Consider the following 8,300-nt stretch of genomic DNA (forward strand, 5'->3'; position numbering starts at 1 on the left):
ATGCTGGTAGCTAAAAGCATTTTGCTGTATTTTTCCAAGAAACTGAGCTGTGCTCTTTGACTATCTAAGTTAAGTGAATGGATTTGTGGTTGGCTGAATTGTGATTGATATTCAGTAATGACACTGACATTGCATATATTTGAGCTGACTTTGCAGTGGTTGGCTGAACAGTGACTGAGTATTGGTAACTTTGCACATAATTTTAGCATAACAAATTGATAAGAGTCAGTTCATAACATCAGATCAGCTCAGTAAATGCCATCTCATATCAGATTAGGTTATGACACACCATTTGAGCAAAGTTACTCAATTTAGATGATAACAATCCACATAGCTTAGCTGGCTTACAGTCTGCCAGAACAAGCACACATCACAGCATAGTTGGCAAGCAGTCTGCCAAATTACAGAAACTAAACAAATAGGCAAAGTTGGCTTAGAGTCTGCCAAATTATATAAAGTTCACAGATAGGCATAGTTGGCTTAGAGTCTGCCAAAATACACAAAAAGCACAGAACATTGCCTAGTTAGCACAATATGGCATCACAGCTTGTCAGTTTCTGTAACGCCCCGATTTTCGTTCGGGATTAAAAAAAATCATTTAATAATGCATTTTCTAGAAATTAAATAAAAGTTAAACCAATTTAATCAAGTGGAATTATGGAGGAAATTAAAATTTCCTTTAAAAATCATTGGCCGGGAATATTCTGTAATATTCTTTGTGCCCTAATGTACTCTCTAGAATTTTCCGTGAATTTTCGGAGCTCAAGAAATAATTTTAAAAGCACCAAGTTCATTTTAACCAACTAAATAAAAAGAAAAACAATTAAAATCCCCCTTCCTCTCTTTGGGCCATTTTCGGCCCAAGTCTTCCTTCTCTCCCGCGGCCCGCGCGCCCCTTTTCTCTCCCTCTCGGGCCGGCCTCCTCCCTCGGCCCGCTCGGCTCTCTCTCTCCCTCAAGTCTGCTTTACCTCCCTCGCCCGTTTTCCCCTCTCTCTCTCTCCCTGATAGGTGGGACCCGAGGCCCCACCTGTCATCTTCTTCCCCAACCTCCCGTCGCCCACTGCCACCATGGCCGCCGGTTTCGTCCCACGACGCCGCGGCTCCTGCGCTCCACCCCGCCCCACGAGCGCGTGAAATCGATCCCCTCCACCTCCTTCACCTTTTCCCCCCACTCTCCCCGCGAAAATCGGCGCCGGTTAACCCCTCCACCACCCCACGTCGGCGCCCCACTTCGCCAGCCGATTCCGCCACGTCCGGCCTCGATCCCGCCTTCCCGAGCCCATAAAAAGCACCCCCGTGCTCCCCTCGTCCATTTCCCCTTGTTTCCCGGGCCCGGCACTCTCTCCCTCGCTCTCCCCACGCCGCTCCCGCGCGCCGCCACACTCCGGCGAACTCCGGCCGCCGTTTCCCGTCGCTAGCGTCGCCGCCGCACTGCTCCGCCGCCACCGCTGGCTTTGCCACCTCAAGGGCACGCTCGGCCGCCATTTCTTCCTCCCCTTCCACCACGCGAACCACCTCTCCACCGTGCTCCCTGTCTCCATTGGTCCCCAGCGAGCTCCAGCCACCTCTAGCCGCCGCCCTAGCCACTGCCGCGCCGCGCCGTTTGCACCACCGGCTTCTCCGTGCCTCGCCGCACCCCGGCCTCCGCTCCGTTTCCCCATTTAATCGCCGCAACCACCCTTCCACCGTGCATCCCAAGCCACCTCCACCCTACGCTGCCGGGCCGCCGTTCCGTCTTCGTCCCGAGGAGCGCCGACGCCGAGCTTCCCCGCCTTTCCCCGCCCCTCGTCGTCGCGTCCTTGGTGAGCTCCTCCTCTCCCTCCTTGCCTCCCTCCTCTGTCTCCCGTGCGTGCTGCCGCGCCGGTGGCTGCCGCCGGCGTCCACCGGGCCGTGCGCCGCCGCCGTTAGGTCGGCCGGCCGGCTTGTCGCCGCCCTGCTCGCCTAGGCCGCCCGGATCCCCTTGCCGCGCCGCGCCGCAGCTTTCCCGCGTGCGTCGGCCGTCGCCGCAGGAGGCCGCGCCGCCGTGAGCCGTCGCTCGGCCGGGCCGGCCTGAGCCGTGCCCGTGCTCAGCCGCGCCACCCCGTGGCCGCCCGATCAGCTCGGGCTGATCTGGGCTGTCGGTTCCCGTGGACCGGCGGTGGACCACCCCGTGGTCCCGGTCCACGGTGGACCACTCCCTTGCCCGCTGTCGTGTGGGGCCCGCCTGTCGGCGCCGCTACCCTTTGATGACGCCAGCAGGAGCCTTTTCCTTTGATAAAATAATTAACAATTGCACAATAATTCGTTAATAATTCTGGAAATTCATTTAAATGGCTCAAAACTTCTAAAATTCATATCTAATTCATTCGAACTCCGAATTGAGCCATTCAACTTGCAAAATTCATCTAAAATTGAGCTCTACATGTTTGTTTACTTTTTATGTACTGTTTCCTTGGTTTTTATTAGAGTTTTTCCTCGTTTTGCGTGCCTGCGTGTAGAATCCGTCGTTTCGGAAGATCACGGTCGCAAGGATAAGAGTTCGGAAGATTGTTTGAAGAAGCAAGACAAGTCACACATTCCCCTTGAGCATGTTGATCCCAATTTACAAATGTTTTACTGTTTGCAAATAAATATGCATATTTTGCTAATTACATGGGGTCAGGGTTTTACCTATCTGCTCGCTTGTGTCATGTTTACTTGATATATGTCCTTTGTCAACATTGGGTAATAAATCGACTAGCTCATGTTACTTATGTGACCTAGCTAGAACTATATGCTTAGCCATGCTTAATTACCACTAGCTCAGTCGATGGGATAATTGCAGTATTAGACATTCTAGTATCTTGTTGAGCTGCGTGCTCGAGACATCTGGCCATGCTTCGTGGTCGTAATTATCCAACTAAAATACGACTGAATGGTGGGCTATGGGTGCATGGTTTTGCTGGTTGCACCCATGGCAGTTAAGGACCGGTTCGCGGGATGCCCTAGAAGAACTTATCGTACTTACCACAAGCCAGCGTGGGCAACGGCTGGGCTTGTAGTGTAGCTTTCCTCTAGTCGACGCATCCAGGCAAGGGTGGGCGTGATGGAGCAGGGCGGGCCCTGCGACGGCCTCTGTCGCTTCCGGATTCACCTAGGCACGAGAGGGGACTGCATCGTTGGTGTGGCTTGCTGAGTACGGTGGTTGTACTCAGTCTTGCTTTTATTCCCCATTTTCAGAAGTGTAGTGCTTCTGAGCTGAAGATGGAGTTAGAGGACCAAGGCTCAGACCCCAGTTGAGTTTTGCCTGTGGAGTAGAGCTGAAGCCCCGCTAGGATCGCCTTTTTTCGCTGCTGTCGTTCTGTTTCGGTGTGAGGACTAAGTGCCTCTTCCGTAAGTATTTTACGCTTTATTTACGTTTGGAACTGTATATTACTTGTCGTTTTGTGTACCCTGGCTGGTCCTGGACAGGGATTTAAAACGCAAAATAGTCTGGAAATTTGGGTTAAATTTCTGGGCGTGACAGTTTCCCATAGGGGAATCAGCATCAGTGGACCTACAGGTGTTTTCTTGGGATTGGTAGTGGCTGGTTCTTGAGCTTGCACATAAACACTTGCTTTCCCAGAAGTGATCCTCACTGAAGCAGAAGAAGAACATTGAGAGTGTGGCACTATGGCCTGAAGGTTCACACTGGCTGAACCACCTTTTTCAGTTGCCACCCTAGCACTGGCTGCAACCTTCACAAGTGAAATGTTTGTGTTTGCTGACTAGAAGGAAAAGAAACAAAGTGTTGTTAGCAAATGAATGTTAATTTCAAAAGTTTAATTGAATAAGGACTGGCTGACATACCTTTTTTGTAGGAGTTGTTCTCTTCCTAGTGTGGCAAGCAGATGTGCTAGTACTGAGCTCAGCTGACTTCCTTTTCCTGCTTTGTGCAATGCTGCTAGGTGTGCTTGACAACACTAAGTTGTTATTTGCAGTGACTGTATTTCCTGGAGCAGATGTGCTACCACCTGCCCCACTGTGCTTGTGACAGCCCTTGCTGTTGTGACCAGGTTGCTTGCATGATCTGCACCTCATAATTGTGCCAAATTTGGAAGCTTTGGTAGGTTTAGCTGGCTCATTAGGCTCCCTTCTCCTTTCAGTCTTAGACCTCCCTGGCATCTTTATGTATCCTGGGGCATTGAGAGGCTCTCTAGGATCATCTGGCCAACTAGTCATGCCCTCTACTGGCTGCAGGCAATGGGCATAGGTTTTTTTTGAAAGATTCCACTGAATAGCATGGAGCAACCCACCCATCTAGTGTGTTGGTCCTATAGTAGATGCAAGCAATTCAATGAGGACATGGCAAACCTGACAATTGCCAATATCTGCATGAGCACTCCTTCATATCTAGGTTAACTGTGAACCTATGCTCATTATGCTTGACTTCAAAACTGTCAGCCCCATTGCATACAGCATGGCAGAATGCAGATTCAGCAATGTACACATTAAGTTTCTTAAGTATACCAGGGCAAATGACAGTACTCCATCTATCAGAACATTTTCTTTGGTCATGGATCCTAACCATTACTTTCCTTCTAATGGTTTCAAGCATTGTTATGATAGGAAAGAATCTAGCCTCAAGAATCCATTTGTTGAAAGATTCACAAATGTTGTTATCAACAGAGTCACAATTAGATCCTAACCTGAACCAAGCCCTACTCTAATGCTCTGGGTGTGTGTTCAATATTGCTTGAGCTCCAGCAGGGGTCAGTTGGGCTAGCTTTGCTCTTGCCAAGTTGAAAAGCATTCTGCATGATGCTTTGGCACACTTCCAGAATTTTTTTTTTGAAACTCTTTATCATTGAAGTGCCTCTTCCAATTGGCATAGATATGCCTGGCACAGTTCCTGTGTTCAGCTTCTAGAGCCCACTTAGAGACAGCTTTAATTATTCCCTGCATTTGACAGTAACATGCACAAGACATTAGGTATGCATTCTGTAATGACAGAAATGACAGAACATAAAAGCAAACAGTGGATCATGAGCATTACCTTCTGCTCGTCAGAGATGAAGACCCATCCACTTCCATCACCAACCTTCAGATCACTGCACAGCAAGTCACAAAACCAATCCCATTCTTCATTGTTCTCTTTATAGACCACTGCCCAAGCTATTGGGTACATCTGATTATTGGCATCCCTCCCTATAGCACACAATAGCTCTCCATTTGTAGATCCCTTGAAAAAGCAACCATCAAGCCCTATTACCTTCCTGCAACCAGCCATAAACCCTTTCTTGCATCCATCAAGGCAAATGTAAATTCTTTTGAACACAGGTGGTTCAATACCTATCACTCTGTTGATCACCACAGTGCTCCCAGGGTTGGTCCTAAGCAGTTCTTGTTGATAATTGTAAAGCTTCTGGTACTGGCCCTTGGTCACATCAAATGCCTTCTGCATCACAAGTCTTTTGGCCCTCTTAAGCTTGGAAATTGATGCATCAGCAAACATCTCTTCTTGAACTGTTGCTTTCATATGGGATAGTGGCCAACCAGGGTTAGCAACAATGAACTTGCCATATTTTTTTGCTATCCTAACAGATGAAACATGTCTACTGTCCCTCCTTGGTGGGCATGCATGCATACTGTCATAAGTGGCAATTTGCCAACTATCACTTCTTGTAGTCTTAGACAGCAAACACACCCAAGGACAGCTAGCCCAATCACACGATCATCTTTAATAAAATTAATCACTTTCCTTTCAGCCAGGGCATATTTTATAATGGTCTTCTTGAACTGATGCTTAGAGCTGAACTTCATTCCTAGCTCAAAAACAGGAACCCCTGGCTGCTTCTGAAACCTTGGAAACTTGCCCTTTCTTCTGACAAGCTCACCATCACTGCCAACCTCATCATAGGAGTCTTCATCATCACTATCTGCATATGGGGTGTCATTGCCATCTTCTGGACCTCCAGCAGTTCTAGCTGACTGACTTTTAAACCCCTCAAACACAACTTCATCTAGCTCATGAACCTTTCCAGCTCTCATATTCCTCTTCAACTCTTTGTAGTGTCTTTCTATCTCCCTAGCCTCTTCATCATCCTCAGAAGGGCAATCATCTCCTCCTACATAATCACTATCATCCTCACTGTCAGAAGGCAGGACAGTGTTTATGGGTGAGGTATCCCTATAAGGTGAGTTCTCCCTCATAGGTGCATTTTCCCTCAAAGGTGACCTTTCCCTATAAATGACAATCCTCCTATCACTAGCACTTTCATCCACTTCCATTGCTTTACCTTCACCAGCACCCACAACAGCTTTGCCCTTCCCTTTGTCCACAATAGCTTTGTCCTTATCTTTCACTTTAACCTTTCTATCCCCATCCTTATCCTCATCTCCATCTTCCTCTGATTCTTCATCCAAATCCAACTTCATTTCAGCCTCATACTCATTGTGTTCCTCTTCATCAACATCAATTACAATGGGCTCCTCAGCATACACCTCAGCCACACCACCCTCACTTATACAGTCAGACATGAACCCACACACCTTATCATCCATCAACAACTGCAGGCCTGTCCTATTTCTTCCCCAGGAAATAACCAATGCAGTAAAGTCCCATCCACAAATTTGCAGTGATCTTTTAGGTGTCCAAAAAGTTCAGGTAATGACACTTTATCACTGTCTATGTATGACATTGCTTCTCTCCCCCCACAATACAACTTTTGTCTCCCTCTATTGACAAATTCCCCATTGAAATGGAACCTAACTGCTAGAGTGCCCAAGGGTTCCATGCTGCCAGCTCTAAAAAAATAAAAAAAGAAGCACTTTACTACTCTACTATTAAAACTACACTACATCCATATCCCTAATACCTAGTTAACACCTAACACCAATTAAAAAAGGACCACCCAGATTCACATGGGTATACAAAAACATTACTACACCTAAAGCATATGGGACAATATACTACTTGACCTCTACACCGAATCCCAGACAAAAAACGAATCTACCACATTTTAAATCTTCCCCCAAAATCAACATAGTACCAGCTACAATAGCATGCAATGCCGAGCCAACAAGGTACTAACCGGGGTGGAATCCGCCGCGCATTTGGACGAAAACGATGCTTGTCGCCGGCGCCACGGCCAGCTCGCCGCCGCCGACAAACCCGCCGTCGCCTTCAAGTCGCCTCCTGGTCGCCGCTCAGCTAGGGTTCGAGCAAAGGAGAGAGAATGGAGGTCTGGCTAGCTGCGCTCCCCTCCATTAACCCCGTCTATTAACTCCCCAACGGTGGACTGATCAGTGGGTCCCACAGCGCGACACGTCAGCAAAACCGGGCAAAAACTGAGTCAATACTGCCGAGGGACCTTGATGTGACCATGGCTACTACGGATACATCCGTTGCTCACATCATGGATGAACAACAAGATATCAAGTTCGAGTCCTGCAAGTGCCGGAATCCTATTCGGCCACCTGCTACACTGCTGACTTCAAACGGCCACCGAATCTGCATACGACCTCCGTTTTCGGCCCGTGAGTACTTGATGGAAAGCTTTTGGAGCCCTCTTTCCAACGGATCCAGCCTCATCTCCGAATTCCATCTCGTGTGGCTGGAATCACAGGCACAAGGTGTTGCGTCACCTATAATGGGCCTATGGGCTTGTAACTTCATTTGGGACCCCGGCCTAGGTGGGGCCCATGTGGGGTGCGCCCCAAACAGGTGGAGTACGACCCTAGGCACCCCTAGGTCGTCCCCCCACCCCTATTTATATAGCTAGGTACCCCTTCAGGGTTTCTTGGGTTTTGATAGATTAAAATTTAGCCATTGCTACTTGCTTGCAGCGCGCGTGTCAGCTAGATCGCCCGTCTGCTTGTTCTGCGGAACCCCAACTTATCATTTGTATTAAATTCCTATTTGCAATATCAGATTGCTTTTATCTTGTTCTTACTTGTTTCTTCGATTTGCTTGCAGGAATAGGGTTGATCTGCACCGGCAAGATCAACAACCCACGGAGAGGTCTATCGATTGCTAAGGCGCATCACAATGTCTCGTACGGTTGTAGTTGGATCGTCAACGTTTCTCCCAAATCGTAGTTATCACAACTCACTGAAAGATTGGGCCAACAACAACCTTGAGTGTTGAGAGGAACTCAGGGTTCATCAGGTGGTATCAGAGCTTTCGTTACTCGGTGAGTTTTTATCTTCCGATAACCAGAAAATAGCCATACAAAAAAAATCCGTATCATTTACCTAGCCATATTGTGCCATTGCATTGTTCTTTTCAGTTTTTGCTTTGTTGAATTTTGTGTTGCATCGTCTCGTCGTGTTGTTGGTCTTAGCGTCTAGTTCGTTTAGAG

The 8,300-nt window shown here is 48.1% G+C and overlaps 1 long non-coding RNA gene and 1 pseudogene across 1 annotated transcript; one reads left to right on the top strand and one right to left on the bottom strand.

The window, feature by feature from the left end:
- The first annotated feature begins 1,327 nt into the window (after positions 1-1,327).
- LOC136356078 (uncharacterized) lies at positions 1,328-2,732 on the top strand. Its single transcript, XR_010740725.1, has 2 exons — positions 1,328-1,802; positions 2,478-2,732. It is a non-coding gene; the product is annotated as an uncharacterized lncRNA (long non-coding RNA).
- A 622-nt stretch (positions 2,733-3,354) lies between these two features.
- On the bottom strand, positions 3,355-6,286 carry LOC136356076 (uncharacterized; annotated as a pseudogene).
- Between the last annotated feature and the right edge of the window lie 2,014 nt (positions 6,287-8,300).

Source organism: Oryza sativa, chromosome 1, assembly GCF_034140825.1.
Source record: "Oryza sativa Japonica Group chromosome 1, ASM3414082v1".
NCBI lineage: Eukaryota > Viridiplantae > Streptophyta > Magnoliopsida > Poales > Poaceae > Oryza > Oryza sativa.